Source organism: Schistocerca americana, chromosome 4 (genome assembly GCF_021461395.2).
Source record: "Schistocerca americana isolate TAMUIC-IGC-003095 chromosome 4, iqSchAmer2.1, whole genome shotgun sequence".
Lineage (NCBI taxonomy): Eukaryota > Metazoa > Arthropoda > Insecta > Orthoptera > Acrididae > Schistocerca > Schistocerca americana.
The window spans coordinates 689,941,088-689,964,445 of record NC_060122.1 but is presented as its reverse complement, the minus strand read 5'-3'; the positions used below and the strand labels follow the sequence as shown (position 1 = coordinate 689,964,445).

Sequence of the window (23,358 nt, the reverse complement as noted above, 5' to 3'; positions counted from 1 at the left end):
GTGTAAATGTAGCTGTCTGTTTACAAAAAGTTACATTAATGTGACTTTGCAGACTTTCTCGGCATGACATGTCTTGAAAGTCTCCTCAGTTTTGCTGCCTTACGTTAATGTGACTTTGCAGACTTTCTCGGCATGAGATGTCTTGAAAGTCTCCTCAGTTTTGCTGCCTTATCCTAAAATAAACTTGATTCCATATTTTGGTGATCCAACTGTCCACTACCTTCAGAAGAACTCAATGTTGCTGAGTCCCACTGAAAACTAATGCCGAGGCTGCGGATCATCCTCCTACATAGGTCTTCACACCGTACATGACGCTTATACAGCCCATCACAGTTGCTGCCCCCTAAGATTGGGCACGTAGCACCACCCTAAGAAGAAAACTGGTGGCAACAAAGTATCACACTCAAAGACTATTTTCACTCTTGAACTGGCTGCAATGAGTTTTATGCAGGGTAATTTAGGTTCCATATCCTGTTAAGAGGAAAGCCATCTCTATTAATCAAATTGTCTGCCAACCTAATTTCAATTGCCTCTTTATAAATACTGTCCCAAAAACTGGAAGTTTTGGCAGCTATCACAGTCTCATCAAATTTCATCCCACATCCCTCATTTAAGCTACATTCTGCTACAGTCAATTTTTCTGGCTGTTGTAGCCTCATATGATGGCGATGCTCCATGCACCTTTCCTGAACTCCATGAACCAAATGGCCGATGTAAGATTTCCCACACTGACATGGAATTTTATATATGCCAGGCTTCCTAAGCCCCAAATCATCTTCTACAGAGCCAAGTAGTGCCATAACTCTTAAAGTTAAAACTCCTTAAAATTCTTCCAGTCTTAAAAGATATGTAGCCAACATAAGGCCACAGATCCATGCTCCACTTTGTGCACATCTGGAGTGGTCCAAACTCTACAACCCAATGAATCTGCTTCTCAGAGTATCCATTTTCCTAAAAAACAGCCATCAAAGGTCCAAGTTCTTGTGTTAAACTGTCCGTGTTGGATATGCCATATACTCTGCTTATCAGAGTCCTATGGAGTGACTGAGTTGTTATGGTGGATGGCAACTCTTAGCATGCAGATACCGATTGAATGGAGTTTGAAAGTGATGGGATATTTCCACTTTTGGATGTCATGGTTTACAAAAAACAAGATGGTACACCGGTAAGTAGTGTTCGTCGAAAGCCAACACACGCTGATGCTACGAGTTGCCATCCACCATACCCAACACAGCGGCCTCCTTACGACTCTGACATGCAGAGCATATGCCATTTCCAGCGTGGACAGTTTAACCCAAGAACTTGTACATTTGATGGCTGTTTTTAAGGAAAATTGATACTCTGAGAAGCAGTTTCATTGGGTTACGGAGTTTGGATCCTCCCCAAAAGTGCACAAAGATGACCACAGATCTGTGGCTCTTTTTCCATATGCTGGGGTCATATCGTTTAAGACTGGAAGAATTTTAAGGAGTTGTAACATTAAGAGTGTGTTCTGTCCATCTTCCAACATTAGAGCACTACTCAAGCTCTGTGAAAGATGATTTGGGGCTTACAAAGTATGGCATATATAAAATTCTGTTTCAATGTGGGAAAGCTTACATTGGCCATCTGATTTGCACAGTTCATGACAGGTGCGTACATGGAACATCGCTGTCATATGAGGCTACAACAACAAGAAAAATCAGCAGTAGCAGAACATTGCTTAAACAAGGGATGCGGAATGAAATTTGCCGAGACTATGATAGTTGCCAACACTTCTGATTTTTGGGACAGCGTTTATAAATGGGCAATTGAAATTAGATCTGAAGACAATTTGATTAATAGAGGCAATGACTTTCCTCTTAGTGCAGGATGTGCAACCCTGTACTTGCCCACATTGAAACAGAAAGTCCTTAGTGCAGCCAGTCCAAGTGTGAAAATAGTCTACGAGTGCAATATATCATTGCCACCAGTGTTCTACTAAGAGTGGCACCACCTGCCCAGTCAGTTCTGGAGAGCAGCTACTATGATGTTTGGTACATGAGCCACACTCGGTACAGAGGGCTATATAGGATCTGCAGGCTAGGCACAAGTTTTCAGTGGGACTCAGCAGCAGTAGCATTCTCCCGAAGATGGCAAACAGTTTGATTACCAAAATATTGAATCAAACACTAGGAAATCCAGGATGGAATGTAACAATTAACAATTAAAATATTGAATCAAGTTGATTTTAGGATATGGCAGCAATCCAAGGACATTTCCAAGTCACATTAATGCTAAAATGCTGCTCCATATTATTAGCTGTAGTTTTGTATCAGTGAAGCTGCATCATTCATTTTTGACGTGTCTCCTGAACTCGATTCAAATGATTAGAGCCTGTATGTTATGAGAGAATACATTATAATTCACAAAAAAAATTTCTGATTGTTCTGCAAGTCAGACACAATCACTCAAAATTACTGGGCAAGGTCTCAATGTGTGTGCAACTGACGTCTCCATATCATACATAAATAACAAAGCCAGTATGTTACACTCACTCGCCCAAGCTTCTAATTATCAAATGGAACTGGTAGACAGCTGTTGCAAGGTTTGGGGAAGGGGGCCCCATAAATGAGAGCACTGTACTGAATTCTTAGTCATGGACACAGAGTTAGCTGTGGTATTTGTGAAGACTGCTGCACTTAAAATACAATCGTGAGGGACACCATTCTCTCATTCTAATACAAGTATCACTAACTGCACCAGCACTATCCACCTACAGTTAGTTAGACAGGAAACTCTATCACAAAATTTTGGGTGGAATATTAAAATCATGTGAATCTTTCCTATGTGATATAATGATTTAAGTCTTGGCCACATTTCAGTCACAAACAGCAAAAAATATAGTTTCCAACACTTGATTAAAAAGGGGCAGTAAAAATTTCCTCACTGCTGAAACAGAAAGTGCAACTGTCTCTCTTGGCATCTGATAACTTTATAATGGCAAAAAGCTGTTCTACTTTAGCAACAGCAATAATATAAGCATGCTGAAATATTATTTGGACTATGCATCCTGAAGTGGTCTGGATACTTCTATTACACATTTTAACAGCAACATAGCACCTCCCACCTGTTCATGTAATCCTTCTTGCAGACTCACATACGACTGTACACTTAATAGAACGTTATAGGGCATTCAGTAACTCTTCTGCAACAAATCAATGGCATTTTCCCCTTGTTAACCAAAAGACTTTCAACATCTGGTCTCTTTCTGAACCTCTGTCTTGCCAAAGACCTGGCCCTGATTAAACAGCAGCACTTTTCATCCCAACATTGAAATTATCAGTCCACATGAAGATGATATACGCCATCCTCAATTAACCATGCCACATATCACCTCGAAAGAAGGTCACAATTTTGGACAAACTGTATGAAGTAGTAGGCACTTTTATGCCAACATGTGATGAGTAGCTTATGAATACAATCACAAATTCAAATACACCTTTGATGAAAGACATGTTATGTAGGGAGCAGAGTACAATTTCAGTACACCACAATAACTAAAATGAAGGGCTACTCTCATGTCAGAGTTTAGAATAGAGCTTCAAAGTTGATATCTACTGCAAGAGTATGAATCCTCTGGCATCAAAGTCCATGGAAGACTTGGAGAATGGTCAATGAGTTACACGTAGGTATGGCACTGGTGAAGACCAATATAGCAAGATGAGGGTGACATCCTTTGTGACTGTAGTCGGGTCCAAGACATGTTACATATTTTGGGTCTGTTTCTCTGTTCCAGTGTACACTTGAAGATCTAAGGAAACCAAATAAATGTGCCTATAATGTAGCTCCATATTGGGCTGAAAACAGGTGAAAGGTTAACAATTTCTGAACACAAAGAAACAGAAAGATAAAAAAGGGATACCAATGGGGGACAGGCTGTGTGACTGATGTAGACACGAAAGGAAGGGAAGTTTGAAGTACAATGTTCCATTCATGATAAAAGTCAGTTGACAGAGCACATGCTTGAACCAGTAAAGGATGGCAGAGAAAATCAGATTTGGTCATTCGAAATGAATCATCACAATACTTGAATAAATTGAGTTAGGGAAACAATGAAAAATTTAACTTTAGGCTCAGTAATTCAGTGTTTTTAAGTGCCAGACTATGGATTCAAAGGTCTGGGGTTCAATTCCCAGTCAGACCTACAATTTTTATGTCACTTATCACTTCTTTCATCTCTTGCAATATTTGTTAGTAAATGTTGAGTCGTGCCATGGTTCAGAGCCCACATTTAATGGTAGGTCCCATATAACTGTCTGGGTACGTTCGGAGAAAGACAAGGACACACCAACTGCAATACGACCTTGCCTAGTAAATCATTGTGATGTTCATATCAACTTGAAGACAACTTTACATTATGGAGAACTTAACTCAGACTGGTCGGACAGGGATTCAAATGCTGTAGCTCTTGCATGTAAGTAATATGCCTTAAACATTGTGCCACCTTTATTGGTGCGTTAGTGACTTTGTAAATTGAGTTCAAAGCAGGATTTGCTAATTCTAGGATGATATTGTGATACCTACAAATAACTGATTGATCTAGTTTGCTCTGCTGAATTCCTATTTTGGTCAGTTCCTTCAAAGTACTACTCAAATCAAAAAGTGCTCACAGACAGAGAAGTTTTCACAGGAGAGGCTATCATCAACCACATTCCACTAAGCAGTGTCTCTGATGGTCAAAGAGAATAAAAAAGCCTGATTACCAACCCCATAGTTATGTTGAAATGTGTGTGTTGCCATGTATTCAACACATACAAATGTTCTCGTTACCTAATTGGGGTTGGTGGACTAGTGGTAAAATGCATGCCTGGAAACCAAAAGGTTGCAGGATCGATTTCTGGCCAGAACCCAGAATATTCCATCTGTATTTAACCTAGCATTCACCTCTCCATCCTGTGAAGATATGCCAGAAATGGCACATGGTTCAGATTCTACATAAATATGCAGAAGCCTATTCACCAGTCCGATTACTGAGGATGAGGGATACGCAATTTGCCAAAGTGGTGTCCAACTGAAAGACTTGTACCATGTCATGGAAGCATACGGACTTATTAATCTGGTTATCTGAAGCTCTCAACAACTCAGTCTTCAGGTATTTAATAGTAGTGGTCACTACAAGCCTCATTATATGCAGTTTCATGAATGGCCATGTATCTTGAGGAATACATACAATTATAAAGGGAAAGCAACCGCTTATCTGTAGCCGACTGAAGTGTGGCACATAGAAACACACAACAGAAACCTATTTAAAGCTTTCAAGCTCTTGTTCTTTCTCTTGTAGAAGTACATACATTCACATGCACAACCTCACAGATACCCAAATGCACACACCTGCAGCCACAGCAAGGCTTACCGTAGACTGGCCACAGGCGTGTGCAGTTGGGCATCTGTGTAGCTGTGTATGTGTGAATGTAAGTAAGTCTACTAAAAAAATAAAAAATAAAATAAAAAATAAAATAAAAAAAGAGCAAGAGCTAGCACACTAGCATAAATAGTTTCCTGTTGCACGTTTCTATGCACCACATATCAGCCAGATATAGGTGAGACATTTTATGTATTATTACATCCAGGAAATTGCATTGTTGTTATCTTGAGAAATATTTATTTTCGGATACATACACGTTAGCACAGCAATAACTGGTAATAGTGTGGTGAGAGGAATAGATAACGGACTAATATGTATTATTAGTAAGACAGTCATTCCACTTTTAGCTCCTTCCCGTAAACACCATACTTTCTACAGTGGCTGTGACATTACAGCATAGAAGTGTAAGCATTTTTCAAATAGGTATCTTACGAGTGCAAATACAAACTTCTACCCTTTTCTCCAAATGTACTCAGAATCCGTGTGTGTCATAATTGATTAGAATTAAGAAGCAGTAAAATTAGTGAGATTTGGCCATCTTCTTCCCTTTTTTCTCCACTGAGATGAAAAGCTTATGATGGCCATGGGTTACTCGACAGTTTGTGTGGTTCCTTAGGCAGAGCTCACAGTCCTTGTTTCAAAAGCAGAATCTTCAGACAAAACTAGTGATGTGTAATCTGATGGTTTAGGCTAGATTTCTCAAGTTTTTTTTGTATTTTTTAATAACACATTTGTACTTTGGTAATAATGGTGAAAAATTCACACTTAGAAAAATGTTGACTGATTTCCCTTTGTCTGCTGTTTGGGAAGATGTAGTTATTTGTGTACAGGATGTTATCAGCTCTTATAAATTATTGGAAGAACATGATAAGTTTTAATATGGAATTGCAGTAACACCTCTTTTGCTAGTACTATTTACCTGTGACAGTGTAAAGACATTAATTTTTGGAGAGGCTTTCTCAAAGTGAATGAGGTCGTCACTGAAATGCATTGCCTTATGTTATATGTTTTAAATTGTAAGAGATTGCCAGGGGCAGATGTGGACTCTGACCACAATTTTTTGGTTATGAATTGTAGACAAAAACTGAAGAAACTGCAAAAAGGTAGAATTTTAAGGAGATGGGACCTGGATAAACTAAAAGAACCAGAGGTTGTAGAGAGTTTCTGAGGGAGCATTGGGGAATGATGGACAAGAATGGGGGAAAGAAATACTGTAGAAGAAGAATGGGTAGCTTTGAGAGATGAAATAGTTAACGCCGCAGAGGATCAAGTAGCTAAAAAGATGAGGTCTACTAGAAATCCTTGGATAACATAAGAGATATTAAATTTAATTGATGACAGGAGAAAATATAAAAATGCAGTAACTGAAGCAGGCAAAAAGGAATACATCATCATCATCTTGGACAGTTTCCAGCCACTGGCTGGGTCTGTCGGGAACACAAGCCTCTCCATCGTCTTCTGTCTTTCCACCATTCCCCCTCTTCCACCTTCGTCCAGTTCTCTCCTCTTCTCGTCACACATTCCTTCACTCCCTTCACCCATCTATCTCTTGGTCTTCCTCTGGGCCCCTTCCCCTCCAGTTGCAGATCAAACATCCTCTTTGGAATTCTTCCCTCATCCATTCTCTTCATGTGTCCATACCACTGCAGTCTTGATTTTTCTATCCTGTCCTGTACTGGTTCCTCCTTTAGTCTTTCCCTCACATACACATTTCGCAATCTGTCTCGTCTTGTTACACTCAACCTGCTCCTCTGGAACTTCATTTCACTAGCCTGTATTCTACTTTTGTCGCTTTTGTGCATTACCCATGTCTCACTTCCGTATGCCAATATGGGGACAAAGTAGGTTCGGTATATAATTCCCTTTGATTTCTGTGGCACCTCCTTGCTCCAAATAAGCCCCCTAATGCATTTGTAGAACTGCCCTGCTTTTCTGCACCTTTCATTAATTTCCATTGCGTTTCCCCCCTTACTTTCAATCATGCTTCCCAGGTACTTGAAGTTCTCTACCACTTGTAGTTTTTCCCCTCCACAAGTTATATCCACATTTGGCCTATTCTTCTTCCTTGTTGTGACAATTATTTCACTTTTCTTTGCAGAGAAATGCATTCCATATTGTGCTGCCGTTGCCTCCCATACATCTAACTGCTCTTGCACCTCCTTCTCGCAATTTCCCCATAACATCAGGTCATCGGCAAAAAGCACTGCTTTCATTTTATGATCTCCAATTGCATCTGATACTTGCTGTAGGATTTCATCCATAACAATAATAAACAATAAAGGCAAAAGTGCACTTCCCTGTCGCAGCCCATTTTCCAGCTTGAACCATGCAGTACGTTCCCTCCCCACTTTCACACAACTCTCACTTCCGTCATACATTTTTCTGACTTTTTGTGTTATCTCTTCATCTATCCCTTTTGCGTTCAGCACATCCCAGAGCTTGTCCCTACAGATACTGTCATACGCCTTCTCAATATCTAAAAAGGCCATGATTAAGTCCTTCCTGTACTCATAGTGACTTTCCTGCAGTTGCCTTACTGCAAATATGAGGTCCGTTGTTGATCTTCCCGGTCTGAAACCATACTGCTCCTCTTGCAGTCTACTTTCAATATTGCTTCTTATTCTCTTCTCCAGGATCTTTTCATAGATTTTTCCACAGTGGCATAGCAGGGTGATTCCTCTGTAGTTCTCAGATCTCCTTTTATCCCCTTTCTTGAAGATCGGGACTATAATTCCTTTCTTCCAATCCTCAGGAATTCTGTTCTCCTTCCACACCACCCTCAGCACTCTGTATAGCCACTGGGTTCCTACTTCTCCTGCTGCTCGTATCATATCCACTGTTACTTCGTCCCAACCTGGTGCCTTGCCCCCTTTCATCCTCTTTATGGCTTCTTCCACTTCATTCCACGTTAGATCATCAATTTCCCCACTATTATAATCGTCTGCTGCCTTAGGCTCTCCATCGCTGTTATTTACCCGCTTGGCGGCATTCAACAGATCTTCAAAGTACTCCTTCCAAATCTTTTTGAGCTCATGCATTTCCTCCACAACTCTTCCATTATTATCCATGATCCTCAGGCACTCGCTTCTGTCGTTCCTCTTATTTCTTACCATGGTGTAAAGTACTTTGTTGTTCCCTTCACTGTCCTCTTCTAACATTCTTGTCCATTTTTCCATCCACTTCTTCTTCTCCGCCCTTACTATGGTCTGTGCCGCTTTCTTGTTTTCCTTATATTTTACCCTAGCTTCCTCTGTTCGGGTCTGGAACCATTCTCTGAAGGCTTTGTTCTTTCGAAGTACTGCCTCTTTACATATGTTGTTCCACCATGGGGTTTCCTTACTTCTCCTCTTTGTGCTAGTTCTTCCGCACACAGTCTCAGCTGCCTCAACTAGAGCCCTCTTAAAATCTCCCCATTCTTCTTCCACTGTTCTCTGATCTTCCTTTGGCAGCTTCTTCCTGATCAGTGTCTGGTACTGGGTCCTCCGTTCATCCTCTTTCAGCATCCATGTCTTCAACCTTTTCTCCTGTATATCTGTTGCCCTCCTATCTTTTTTCTCTCTCAGGGTGGCTACCAACAGCCAATGGTCACTGTCTAAGGCCTCAGATGGAATGACCTTAACATCTGTGAGGCTGCTCATCATCTGCCTATCCACTAGTACATAGTCTACTACTGAAGTTTGGGACCAGTCTCCACTGTACCAAGTTATTTTGTGGCTACTTCTCTTCTTGTACCAGGAATTTGCGATCGCCAGCCCATTCCTCTTGCAGAATTCCAGCAACAATTTTCCTTCTCTATTTCGGTTCCCCCAGCCCTCTGGTCCCATTATCTCCTCGAATCCTTTCCTGTCTGTGCCAACATGTGCATTGAGGTCCCCTATTATAATCTGATTACCTCCATTTAGCTGCTTTTGCATGTCATCTTCAAATTCCTCCTTCTCCTTCTTTTGTATAATATAAAGGAATACAAATGTTTCAAAATGAGATCGACAGGAAGAGCAAAATGGCTAAGCAGGGATGGCTAGAGGACAAATGTACGAATGTGGAGGCATATATCACTAGGTGTAAAATAGATAATGCCTACAGGAAAATTAAAGAGACCTTTGGAGAAAAGGGAACCACTTGTATGAATATCAAGAGCTCATATGGGAAACCAGTTCTAAGCAAAGAAGGAAAAGCAAAAAAGCAAAGAAGGAAAAGCAGAAAAGTGGAAGGAGTATGTACAGGATTTATACAAGGACGCTGTACTGGAGGGCAATGTTATGGAAATGGAAGAGGACATAGATGAAGATGAAACGGGAGATAGGATACTGCATGACAAGTTTGACTGAGCACTAAAAGACCTAAGTCAAAACAAGGCCCCGGGAGTAGACAACATTCCATTAGGACAACTAATAGCCTTGGGAGAGCCAGCCCTGACAAAACTCTACCATCTGGTGAGCAAGATGTATGAGACCAGCAAAATACCCTCAGTCTTCAAGAAGAATATAATAATTCCAATCCCAAAGAAAGCAGGTGTTGACAGATGTGAAAATTACCAAACTATCAGTTTAATAAGTCATGGCTGCAAAATACTAACACAAATTCTTTACAGACGAATGGAAAAACTGCTAGAAGCTGACCTCGGGGAGGATCAGTTTGGATTCCGTAGCAATGTTGGAACACATGAGGCAATACTGACCCTGTGACTTATCTTAGAAGATAGATTAAGGAAAGGCAAACTTATGTTTCTAGCATTTGCAGACTTAGAGAAAGCTTTTTACAATGTTGACTGGAATATTCTCGTTCAAATTCTGGAAGTGTTAGAGCTCAAATACCGTGAATGAAAGGCTATTTACAATTTGTACAGAAGCCAGATGGCAGTTATAAGAGCTGAGGGGCATGAAAGGGAAGCAGTGGTTGAGAAGGGAGTGAGAAATGGTTGTGGCCTATCCCCGATGTTATTCAATCTGTATACTGAGCAAGCAGTAAAGGAAACAAAAGAAAAATTTGGAGTAGGAATTAAAATCTACAGAGACAAAATAAAAAATTTGAGGTTTGCCAATGACACTGTAATTCTGTCAGAGACAGCTAAGGACTTGGGAGAGCAGTTGAACAGAATGGCCAGTGTCTTGAAAGGAGGATATAAGATGAAGATCAACAAAAGCAAAACGAGGATAATGGATTGTAATCTAATTAAATCAGGTGATGCTGAGGGAACTGTATGAGGAAATGAGACACTTAAAGTAGTAGGTGTGTTTTGCTATTTGGGGAGCAAAGTAACTGTTGATGGTCAAAGTCATTTTGCTGAGTTAAATTAAAGAATCCAATACTACCTTCACATGCCAACTGTCAAAAATTGTAATTGACATAATTATACGAAGCATGTCACAGACATATATAAATGCGATCTCAGAAATAACAAAAGACAGGTAATGTAGACTCCTTGACTTGGCAGTTGCATGTTCACTAATTATGACAGTTGCATCAAACATTGTCAAGAATTTTCTCTCTTTAAAATTTGACAGCAGTAACACACAGGACAAACTGTGTACTATGTTGTAGGACATATTTTACATCCTGTCGTTCTTACTGACAAGCATGTCATTGCTACAGAAGTGCATAATGTAAGTAGACTTATTTTAGTGCTATACATGTAAACTTATCTTCTGCAAAAATCTATGCACATACCCTTGTTTGTTCCTCTGTAGCAGATGCCACTGAGGATGTGTTATAAACTGAAAAACCTGTTTTGGCAATTAAAATATTTCTTGTGCAGTTCATGTGCACAGAAGATGTCTTTTAATAAATATCTGAAAGCTGTGGAGCACCAAACATTCAAGATTTTTACTTCTTGTTCTGTCATTGACCATTAGAAGTAACTGTCATTTGCCTACTAAGTTTATTTTCACATCACCTCTGACTCATGCAAGTTGCTACAGAAGTATAAAAATCTGGTAAGTATCCACTGTCAACAGCTAAAATCTAATCTATTCTGCTGCCATATGTAGATATCTTCTTCCTCCTACTTTGTCTTATTTGCCAAATGCATACTGTGAGTCACACGTTCTTGATGTTTATCACATCACAGAGAAGTTCAAACAGAACACCACTACATTCTCTGTAAAATACTCAAATTATGACTCAGTAATTAAAAACAATAGGTAGTTTGTGCTCATAATCTGCTCTCCAAGCATCATTTGTAGAATAATCTAGACACCTGACTTGTAATGATAGTAAATTACACAACAGTGCAGCAACATTTTCAATCTACCATATACCTACAGAAAGATAAAAAACACACTGGCAGAATCTGATATCATGCAGGGAAAGGCAACATGTGTTCATGTGAGATTCACTCTAAGACAACTGGAGACTGCAGAGTCAATGTGCTAAAAGCTTTATGTGCTAGGAGCTTGTACAGGTTAAAGACTGGGGTGCATACTCCAAACAGGTCATTCAAATGTCATGTAGGTTGAGGATACATTTGGGAGGTCATAAGAAGTATACCTTCAAGACGATACACAACATTGCTCAATGGATTACTGCTTCTTGAAACTTAATGTAGTGCAAGTTCCAAATAATGATCACTGCAGTGGATATTACAGCTCCTTAGCTTGCCTTAAAGAAGGGTTTCCTTTATCACCCCTGTCCCGCCCAGATGTATTAACTGCACCTTGGAGACATAGAAACTCCCATTTCTAGTGACAGTTTTAGAAGGATGTTTTAATGGCAGTTGCCAGCGATTGTGACCTGTAATTCAGCAGTCTGTATGAATCCAGAAAAAATTAATTAACTCAGAAAGCTTCAAGGTCGATGGAACGTACATTCAGCCATGTCTGTCTTTGAATATGTCATAATTCATTCTGTAAACTGGAGAATTTCTTATTTGCTGCAAAATATCTCCCTGGATCATGAGAGTCATTTCGTTTTGTATTGTTAGTGTCATGCAAGTGTTGCAGCACTTCATCCACAATTTCAGTTCCTGTACATTGTTCTTAATCTCATGGAGAAATGCCCAGCAACCATTTCATGACCTCTAACTGTGTTTCCTGTTCAACCCAGTGAACTGATAATTACCAGTAAAGAGGTTCTCCTGACTAATAAAAAATGTCATGCAATTTGAACGATCAGAGGCATGTTATTTTCATGTTGCTGAATAATTACAGCTTTACTGTATGATTAAATGATGATGGCATCCTCTTGGGTAAAATATTCCGGAGGTAAAATAGTCCTCCATTCGGATCTCCGGGCGGGGACTACTCAAGAGGATGTCGTTATCAGGAGAAAGAAAACTGGCGTTCTACGGATCGGAGCGTGGAATGTCAGATCCCTTAATCGGGCAGGTAGGTTAGAAAATTTAAAAAGGGAAATGGATAGGTTGAAGTTAGATATAGTGGGAATTAGTGAAGTTCGCTGGCAGGAGGAACAAGACTTCTGGTCAGGTGACTACAGGGTTACAAACACAAAATCAAATAGGGGTAATGCAGGAGTAGGTTTAATAATGAATAGGAAAATAGGAATGCGGGTAAGCTACTACAAACAGCATAGTGAACGATATTTGTGGCCAAGATAGATACGAAGCCCATACCTACTACAGTAGTACAAGTTTATATGCCAACTAGCTCTGCAGATGACGAAGAAATTGAAGAAATGTATGATGAAATAAAAGAAATTATTCAGGTAGTGAAGGGAGACGAAAATTTAATAGTCATGGGTGACTGGAATTCGTCAGTAGGAAAAGGGAGAGAAGGAAACATAGTAGGTGAATATGGATTGGGGCTAAGAAATGAAAGAGGAAGCCGCCTGGTAGAATTCTGCACAGAACACAACATAATCATAACTAACACATGGTCTAAGAATCATGAAAGAAGGTTGTATACATGGAAGAACCCTGGAGATACTAAAAGGTATCAGATAGATTATATAATGGTAAGACAGATTTAGGAACCAGGTTTTAAATTGTAAGACTTTTCCAGGGGCAGATGTGGACTCTGACCACAATCTATTGGTTATGACCAGTAGATTAAAACTGAAGAAACTGCAAAAAGGTGGGAAATTAAGGAGATGGGACCTGGATAAACTGAAAGAATCAGAGGTTGTACAGAGTTTCAGGGAGAGCATAAGGGAACAATTGACAGGAATGGGGGAAAGAAATACAGTAGAAGAAGAATGGGTAGCTTTGAGGGACGAAGCAGCGAGGGCAGCAGAGGATCAAGTAGGTAAAAAGATGAGGGCTAGTAGAAATCCTTGGGTAACAGAAGAAATATTGAATTTAATTGATGAAAGGAGAAAATACAAAAACACAGTAAATGAAGCAGGCAAAAAGGAATACAAACGTCTCAAAAATGAGATCGACAGGAAGTGCAAAATGGCTAAGCAGGGATGGCTAGAGGACAAATGTAAGGATGTAGAGGCCTATCTCACTAGGGGTAAGATAGATACTGCCTACAGGAAAATTAAAGAGACCTTTGGAGATAAGAGAACCACTTGTACGAATATCAAGAGCTCAGATGGAAACCCAGTTCTAAGCAAAGAAGGGAAAGCAGAAAGGTGGAAGAAGTATATAGAGGGTCTATACAAGGGCGATGTACTTGAGGACAATATTGTGGAAATGGAAGAGGATGTAGATGAAGATGAAATGGGAGATATGATACTGCGTGAAGAGTTTGACAGAGCACTGAAAGACCTGAGTCGAAACAAGGCCCCGGGAGTAGACAACATTCCATTGGAACTACTGACGGCCTTGGGAGAGCCAGTCCTGACAAAACTCCACCATCTGGTGAGCAAGATGTATGAAACAGGCGAAATACCCTCAGACTTCAAGAAGAATATAATAATTCCAATCCCAAAGAAAGCAGGTGTTGACAGATGTGAAAATTACCGAACTATCAATTCAATAAGTCACAGCTGCAAAATACTAACACGAATTCTTTACAGACGAATGGAAAAACTAGTAGAAGCCAACCTCGGGGAAAATCAGTTTGGATTCCGTAGAAACACTGGAACACGTGAGGCAATACTGACTTTACGACTTATCTTAGAAGAAAGATTAAGAAAAGGCAAACCTACGTTTCTAGCATTTGTAGACTTAGAGAAAGCTTTTGACAATGTTGACTGGAATACTCTCTTTCAAATTCTAAAGGTGGCAGGGGTAAAATAAAGGGAGCGAAAGGCTATTTACAATTTGTACAGAAACCAGATGGCAGTTATAAGAGTCGAGGGACATGAAAGGGAAGCAGTGGTTGGGAAGGGAGTAAGACAGGGTTGTAGCCTCTCCCCGATGTTGTTCAATCTGTATATTGAGCAAGCAAAGGAAACAAAAGAAAAATTCGGAGTAGGTATTAAAATTCATGGAGCAGAAATAAAAACGTTGAGGTTCGCCGATGACATTGTAATTCTGTCAGAGACAGCAAAGGACTTGAAAGAGCAGTTGAATGGAATGGACAGTGTCTTGAAAGGAGGATATAAGATGAACATCAACAAAAGCAAAACGAGGATAATGGAATGTAGTCTAATTAAGTCGGGTGATGCTGAGGGAATTAGATTAGGAAATGAGACACTTAAAGTAGTAAAGGAGTTTTGCTATTTGGGGAGCAAAATAACTGATGATGGTCGAAGTAGAGAGGATATAAAATGTAGGCTGGCAATGGCAAGGAAAGCGTTTCTGAAGAAGAGAAATTTGTTAACATCCAGTATTGATTTAAGTGTCAGGAAGTCATTTCTGAAAGTATTCGTATGGAGTGTAGCCATGTATGGAAGTGAAACATGGACGATAAATAGTTTGGACAAGAAGAGAATAGAAGCTTTCGAAATGTGGTGCTACAGAAGAATGCTGAAGATTAGATGGGTAGATCACGTAACTAATGAGGAAGTATTGAATAGGATTGGGGAGAAGAGAAGTTTGTGGCACAACTTGACCAGAAGAAGGGATCGGTTGGTAGGACATGTTCTGAGGCATCAAGGGATCACCAATTTAGTATTGGAGGGCAGCGTGGAGGGTAAAAATCATAGAGGGAGACCAAGAGATCAATACACTAAGCAGATTCAGAAGGATGTAGGTTGCAGTAGGTACTGGGAGATGAAAACGCTTGCACAGGATAGAGTAGCATGGAGAGCTGCATTAAACCAGTCTCAGGACTGAAGACCGTAAAAACAACAACGAATAATTTCAAAAGACTCTATCTGTTTTGAATTTTTCTGTAGCATTTTTACAGTTACAGAAAACGTTTTTAAGAGAAAAATTAACTTTTGAGGCCTATTATTCCTTTGCAAAAACTTATGACTGGACAGGACAGAATGAAGTTGGAGTTAAAGATGTTTGACAGTGTCTGACAGACAGTAGCTTCAAGGATACAACAATCTGGTTCAGTTATAAGCAAAAATTTTTGTTAATCAAACAACTAATCACATATTTGATGACATGCAGCGTAAACGTCTAAGTGAGTTTGGGGGGACAGAATCTGCATCCCTCCCCTTCTCCCCCTGGGGCAGCTTAAACAGACTGATATTTTATTGGTGATGACTGCATTCTTAAAAAAAAAAAAAAGTATGACCTCAGAAATTTTTAGTTCTTCTGCAGAAGCTCACCATTCTTAACACTTAAAAAATATAGCAGAGATTGGTTTAAAAATGTGATGCACTATAAAAAAGGAATACACAAGATACAAAATAAAGAAATGACTGAAGGAATGGAAAGAGGTTTGTATGAAAAGCTTTCCACAAGATGAGAAGCTGCAGAAAAGTATTCTGTGGGATAGCTATTACATTTATAAACCAAGGAGTAAAATATATAAATTGCAAAGCAAATACACAGACTGGAAGATGTTACTGCTAACGTATCTTGTTGTAGACACAGTGTGAAAAATGTTGTTGTTGCTACCACTACCACTATTAATAATACTACTACGACTACTACTACTACTACTAATAATAATAATAATAACAATAAAACCATGTATCACTTGACATAACTGGAAGCCCAAAAAGATTTTATTAATGTGTCACATAGTGCCATGGTAATGAAATATGTGACTCACACCAGGAAATGTACTGTGGAACTGTAGAGTTAGCCTTGGCCACACCAAGAGCTAGATCGCAGATACATTAATGGTGAAGAAAATGGCAGTGAAACACATCAGTCGAACAAATGACGACATCTTAAATTTAGGGCATGCATATGACTGTCTTCAGCCACTATTATTCTATCCAGAGCTTCTCAAATACACAAAGGAAGTTGACATGAGTTAATTTACAGCTGAAAAGTAAAAAGCTGCAGCTGAAAATCAATATTCTTTTATCAGAACCCAGGTTTAATAATTCCTAACATATCAGAAAATACTTGAGTGCTTAATTATATACAGATGGTAAAATCATATCCAGGTGACTAGTGCAGACTGACATTGGACTGAAGTCAATTTCTATCAAATATGTAACTAGTTCATGGGCTGTGGCACAAAATATGCCCCAACGTATTATTCCATAATGTCTACCTGCAGCCAATATACACCTATCATTTTCTGTAACCAGCATTTCTATCCTATCCTGTCCCATCCCATCCAGATATGTTTACGAATGTTGTACCATTTTTTTCTTCGGATGTATACTGTGTGGCTAAAAGTCATGGTAACCCAGTCAATATGTTGTTGGTCATGGACTTCTGAAGCCCATGTGGTGCATTTCTCTCTCCATACAATCCTGCTGGAAATGGGTTTCTGACATCCCAGATATGACAAACTAATGGCTATCTGATCACCCCTTCTGGTTCTGCAGAGGCAATATGACATACATTAGTTAAACCACTGCAGTAGTTTATGCATGCAGAAACAAATGTCTATTTGATAATGAAGATACACACTACTGACTTTGGAGACTTGAACTGTCGTGTAATTTCTGACATGCTATGACCCATCCATCTTGGACCAGTTTGTGTTCAAAGTTGCAGAACTCATGATGTACTGCCATGTTCATCACACACCTTTCTGTAACAGATTGTTCAGATATCCTGTCTGCACTTGAATGATATGCCACATCTAACTGCAAGATTTGCACATAATAAGTAGCACATCTTTAAATGACACAATCCTTGCTGTGACATTTGGCCACTACTTTATAAGTGACGAAAATGTTATTACCAAATCTGCATACTTGTAGTAACATAAGCCAGACAACTCCTTCTCCATTTCAGCAGCATCAGTTAAGAGAAAGCTCAGTGGCTGAAATTTTTCCCCTTTCCTGCTAGTTGGCATCTACATACTCACTGAGAGAGCACACCAGAAGATGATGATGAGCCACAAACTCCATAAAACATTGCACCGAGGTAACACTTTTACTCAGCTGATAACCTAGGAGGACTTTTACAGTGAAATTTGTCATAATAGTTTGCATGTACATACACTATCATTACATTTTCTTCTACTGTTGCCTTTGTTCTCTTCTCCCCCACCATAATCAGTTTACTTTTTCAATTTCAACAAACTTATTACCTCATTTCAGTTGTTATTCATACAGGCTAAACTAAATACACAAAAATTAATGTGCACAAACTGCCACCAAACAGAAGAGGGATAGAAACACAAACATGTAAAAAAGTTACTGCCTTTTGGAAGCTGAAGTTATATCACGTGGAAAAAAAAGAGAGAAAAGGGTTGAAAAAGTCCTATCTTTCCAAAAATTTAACAAGATTATTGAGGAACCCAAGTTAAGGGCACTCAGCAGTGTAGCTGCTGTAAGCAGATATTTTCTCTATTCCTACAAGTGAAAGTACTCATTTTGTGCCAACTGATTCACACTCCATTTCATTTTCAAGTTTAAATTCAAACCCTGCGATTCTCCTATTTTGCAAATATGCTTGGACAACTAGATGCTCTTCTCATCAGTGAGTTTGTATTGGTCTTCAAAATTAATTTATGTTGCTAAGGGGGTCTTACATGTTGTTGGTTATGAAATAAGTGACCTTTGTTTGTTTCAACTGTATCCTATAATTTTGGGGACAATGATTGAAATCATTTACTAACTTTATAGTTTGACAAAGGGGTACAACAGTGGTATCTCCTTAATGGGGGTAAGCAAGCAGTGTGGAGCTTTCGAAGCATATTCCAAGTTTATTCTTGATGGAACATATAATTTTACAACTGACTTATTTCAAACAACTACATTCTGGTTTGGCAAACTATCCCCCTCCTGCGAGCCATTAACAAGTTACAGGAGTAAAAATCCTGCTATGGTGACACTACAAATCCAAACCATTTCAAGTTTCAGTTCAATGCCATTCTATTCATAAGTTGCAGTGCTGCAAAAATATCTGACTAAACATTCAGTACCATACACCTTTATCACTTTATCTTCTTGATTATTTGACACTTATTTACTGTTTATCTTATTTTTGTTGCACCATTCAGTCCGAAAGTTGGTTTGCTGCAGCTCTCCTGCTAGTCTATTCTGCATAAATCTCTTCATCTCTCTGTAACTACTGAAACCTACATTCATTTAAAACTCTCTACTCCAGTCAAGCCTAGTCCTCCCTCTAAAATTTTTGCCCCCATACTTCCCTCCATTACCGAATTTACTATTCCCTCATGTCTTCATATGTCTTCCATCAACTGATCCCTTCTTTTAGTCACGTTGTGCCATAAATTTCTTCCTCCCCACTTCAATTCAGCACCTTCTCATTATTAATCTGATCTACGCATCCAGGCTTCAGCATCCTTCTATAACAAAAAGCTTCTACTTTCCTCTTGTCTGAACTGTTTACCACATACGTTTCATTACCATGCGAGGCCACAAGCCAGAAATACCTTCAGAAAAACTTCCTAAAAGTTAAATTTATATTTAATGTTAACAAAGTTCTCTTTCCTCAAAACTGCTTTTCTTGCTGTTGCCAGTCTGCATTTTATATCCTCTCTACTTCGGGCGTTGTTCATTTATTTTGCTGGGTAAATAACAAAACTCGACCACTAGTTTTGGTGTCTCATTTTCTAATCTATTCCCTCAGACTGCCTAATTTAATTAGACTACATTCAACTATCCTTGTTTTACATTTATTAATGCTTATCTTGTAACTTATTTTCAAGACACTATCCATTCCACCCTATTGATTTTCCAAGTCCTTTGCCACTGCCTTACATCATCATTACATCATCAATGGCAAATGTCAAAATTGCTATTTCTTGTCCACAAACTTTATTCCCTTTCTGAATTGCTCCTTGGTTTCCTTCGCAACTCACATGATGTACAGAACGAATAACATCGGTGATATGCTACAAACCTACCTCATTCACTTTCAACTATTGTTTCCTTTTAATGCGTTTTGACTCTTACAACTCCATAACTTTGACCTAAGAACAATAACTCACAAGGAAGCAGGCAGTAGTTTTGCTTGAGATCAGCAATGCATATATGTGTGTGTAGGGGGAAGAGGAGTAGAGTACTGAACTCCTTAGAGCCCTCCCGTCCCCATGATCTGTCCTTGGTCCACTGCTGCGCTTGTCACATAAAACATGTAAGTTTGCTGATGACACAAGACAGTGACACACAAACAACATTCCACCAATCTAGAGACTGATGCCAACAAATTACTCTCAGGAGTCCTAACTGATTCTAAGTAAACTCACTGTCTGTTAACCTAAGCATAACTAACTATATCCAGTTCAGCTCTGACCACAAAATCACACAGAAGGTACCTATTGTACAAGACAGCTAGCAAATACAAAGGATGTACTGCACCAAATTCTTAGGCCTCCATATACATAGAGCAGGGTTAGAATGGATCATTGTATCCTCAAGACCACAAAAAAGTTGCCCACAGCTATCTTTGCCATTAGGAATTATTTTTTGGGGCAATTCCCCACATTAACGAAAATTTTCATTCCCAAGGAAAAAGTTTGTCCAACTTACATGCAGAATTTCGCCAAGAACCTGTTGTTGCAATCTTTTTACGAAACTTGAAGTACTTCTCAAAATATTTATTCTATTACGAGTTTCATGGTTGATAAAACTGTCCACTATGGAACCAATGAAATGTACCATGATCAAAATACAAGATTATGATTTCATCACAATCATGTACCTTATTCCAGTACTAAAATATCTAATTCACTGCCAAATAACATCAAAGTTACACGTAGTAGTAGCATATTATTTAAAAAATAAAGATACGCTTACTTGATAAAACTTTTTATTCTTCAGAAGAATTTTTTAACAAAGACACATAGACTGTTTATGCATATATTTTTATTGTTTGTTTGTTATGTACTGCTGGTCAACATGTGCTAATTCTTACACACATCATCAGATGGAAATGAAATTTATCAGATACAATGATACAGATGAGAGATTCAATTGATCCCAAAATCAAGACACGCAAACAAATACAGTGAGTACAAGTAGACAAATACAGTGCACATCAATAATGCATTGGACCATCTTCAGCTGCAATGCATACCACAACATCACACTGAGTCGTATCTATGTCTGATATTGTCCTGAGGCAGAATGGCCCACAAATCTCAAATAGCTACCTCCCAACCATGTACAGCTTGACATGACAGTATCTGTCATTTCAGTTAATCCCACATATGCTCTATAGGGGACATGTCCAGCGAGCAGGCTAACCATGAAAGAATCAGGAAATGGCGTAGGAGGTCTTGAGAAACTCGAGCTTTGTGTATGTGAGTATTATCTTGCTGAAAAAGTGCCCCTAGTAGCCCATGTCAGAAGGATACCACATGCGGTAGAAGTATGTCATCGACATAATGCTACCCCATTATTGTAGTCTACGGTCCCCCAGACTATTATGCCAGTTGTGTGAGTGGTGTGGAATATGACAGCATAGGTGAAACTGTACCATTCACCATGCTTCCATCTCATATGTATGCTTTTATCATCCATCCTCAAAATGAATCAGGATTCATCACTACTAAACACAACATTTTGCCGATCTGTGGCAGTCCACATATTCTGACTTGGCACCACTGTATATGGAGTCACTAATCTTTCTGTGTTAATGGCAGTACACTAAAAGAGCAGCTGGATTGCAAATGGAAATGGTTTGTGGAACAATTTAAACCCGTACATTCGCTTGTATCATGAAGCAAGTCAGTGTAGGATCCACGATAGTTTGCTGCATGATCCTTCAATCATCTTGCCTCATTATCTTCCTGGTCGTGTCAGATCCGGTAAGTTGCATGTGGGTGCCATCTTGCATCCACTGCTCCCAATGTCAGCTGACATCCTGAAGCCACATATGTCGTATCGATCAGCCCGCTGTTTTCGTGCTGATCATTAGACTCCTCTAAAACTGACTTAACTATGAGAAATGTTGTCTAACACATCAAATGGCATTCTGCGACTACTAATGTCCTCCTCAATTTGAAATGTGATCATCAAGTATGTGATTCATCCACTATTCGCTGTTTAAGTGCGCAACTGCAGTGCAACTGCAGGGTTTGTGGACATGCACAATGACACCAAACCTGGATCGTTTGTATATAGGATCTCACTTCACTTATTTGCAAAGCTTCATGTTTGTACCTTTCTGCCCACTGGATGCACTATTTTCAATGTTCCTGAGTGTATTTTCGTGCAACTCTTGTTTGTAAATTAACTGTACTTCCCCTCATTACATGTTCTATGTAATTACCATTTTCATATTTTTTTACTTGTTCAATATCCTTGTGTCTCATAAGCATAAAAGTATCTATAGAATATGTATATAAATAAAAATAAAATAAAAATATCAAGTTCATACCACTCTGAATATCAACCCCGTGATATTTCTGAGCTCTGCAGTCACAACACACCATTTTAAGTGCAGAGATTTCTGATGCAATACTGAGATGAAGATGAAGGTTTTATCCAAAGATAAACAAACAGCAATCACATAGAAACAACAAAACTATGGAAATTTTAATAAGAGCGCCCAGAGTAATATTTTCTGAGACATAACACAAATAAATAATAAATTCTTACTGGTTACTGAATGTAGCTTCCAACATGGTGGCAGATGGTCTGAGTGATGATCAGTTTACAATCTACTTAACTTGCAAGCCGTGAGAAATATAGTGGTCCATTTCATCTGTTACAAGCTCACAGGATCACATTCCAATATAGCAACCAAACACAAACAAAAATCTCACTGTTAGTGAGGATTGTGACAGGTTTATCTAGGCCTCCTTAAGAGTATCACACATATTTTGCTACATAATTAATGCACTCAAAATGATTTCCAAATTTAAATAAAGTAAAATCATAGGGTATATTGCACTGTTTTTCAATAGACTTAACTCAAAGGCGATGCACAACTATGCAATGGGATGACTTCTTAGGTCTAATTTACACTTATACTTCAATACTTCTGATCAATAATAATAATAATAATAATAACAATAACAAAGAAGTTTATCAAAAGACAGACTGACTATTAGACACAAAGAGGAAGAGAACAGCTGTATTTTTATGGACAGCTAAAAAGGCTAGATGAAAAAAATACCAAAGAGAATTTTCAAGCTTTTTGACACAAACCCAAAAACATCAATGACATGGACCAAAGAATTTACGAAGACCTGTGGGAAATGGAAACAAGAGAGGAAGCAATAGGAGAAAGAGAAACATTCTGAGCAAAAGTAAGAAGTTTCTAGGGCTTCCAGGACAAGACAAAGAAAAAGACAGGTGCAATAATGATAGAAGAAAGAAAGGGGAAAAGAAAGAAAACTTAAGTTATTTCATGTGGTCCTTCGTAGGCCAAACCAATTTCAAAAATTAAAAAATAAAACAGTAACAAGTTTGAAAGCTATTAAAATCCACGCCTAATATCAACTTTATAAATGTCCAATTGCATGATTTTAGTGGCCACCTCACCATATAACTACGCTTATCAGCCAGATTACTAATAACATCTAGGTATATGTTGACAAATATTTCTTGCAAATGTCAAAAAAGCCAAATTTCAACATTGCACTCTGTTTTAAAAGAATTAGAGTAACAGACATAATGTGACT

At 38.9% G+C, this 23,358-nt stretch overlaps 1 protein-coding gene across 10 annotated transcripts in view; it reads right to left on the bottom strand.

The window, feature by feature from the left end:
• Positions 1-23,358, bottom strand: part of LOC124612900 (MAGUK p55 subfamily member 7) — a 269,487-nt gene that overhangs the window by 186,144 nt on the left and 59,985 nt on the right. The window lies entirely within an intron of this gene.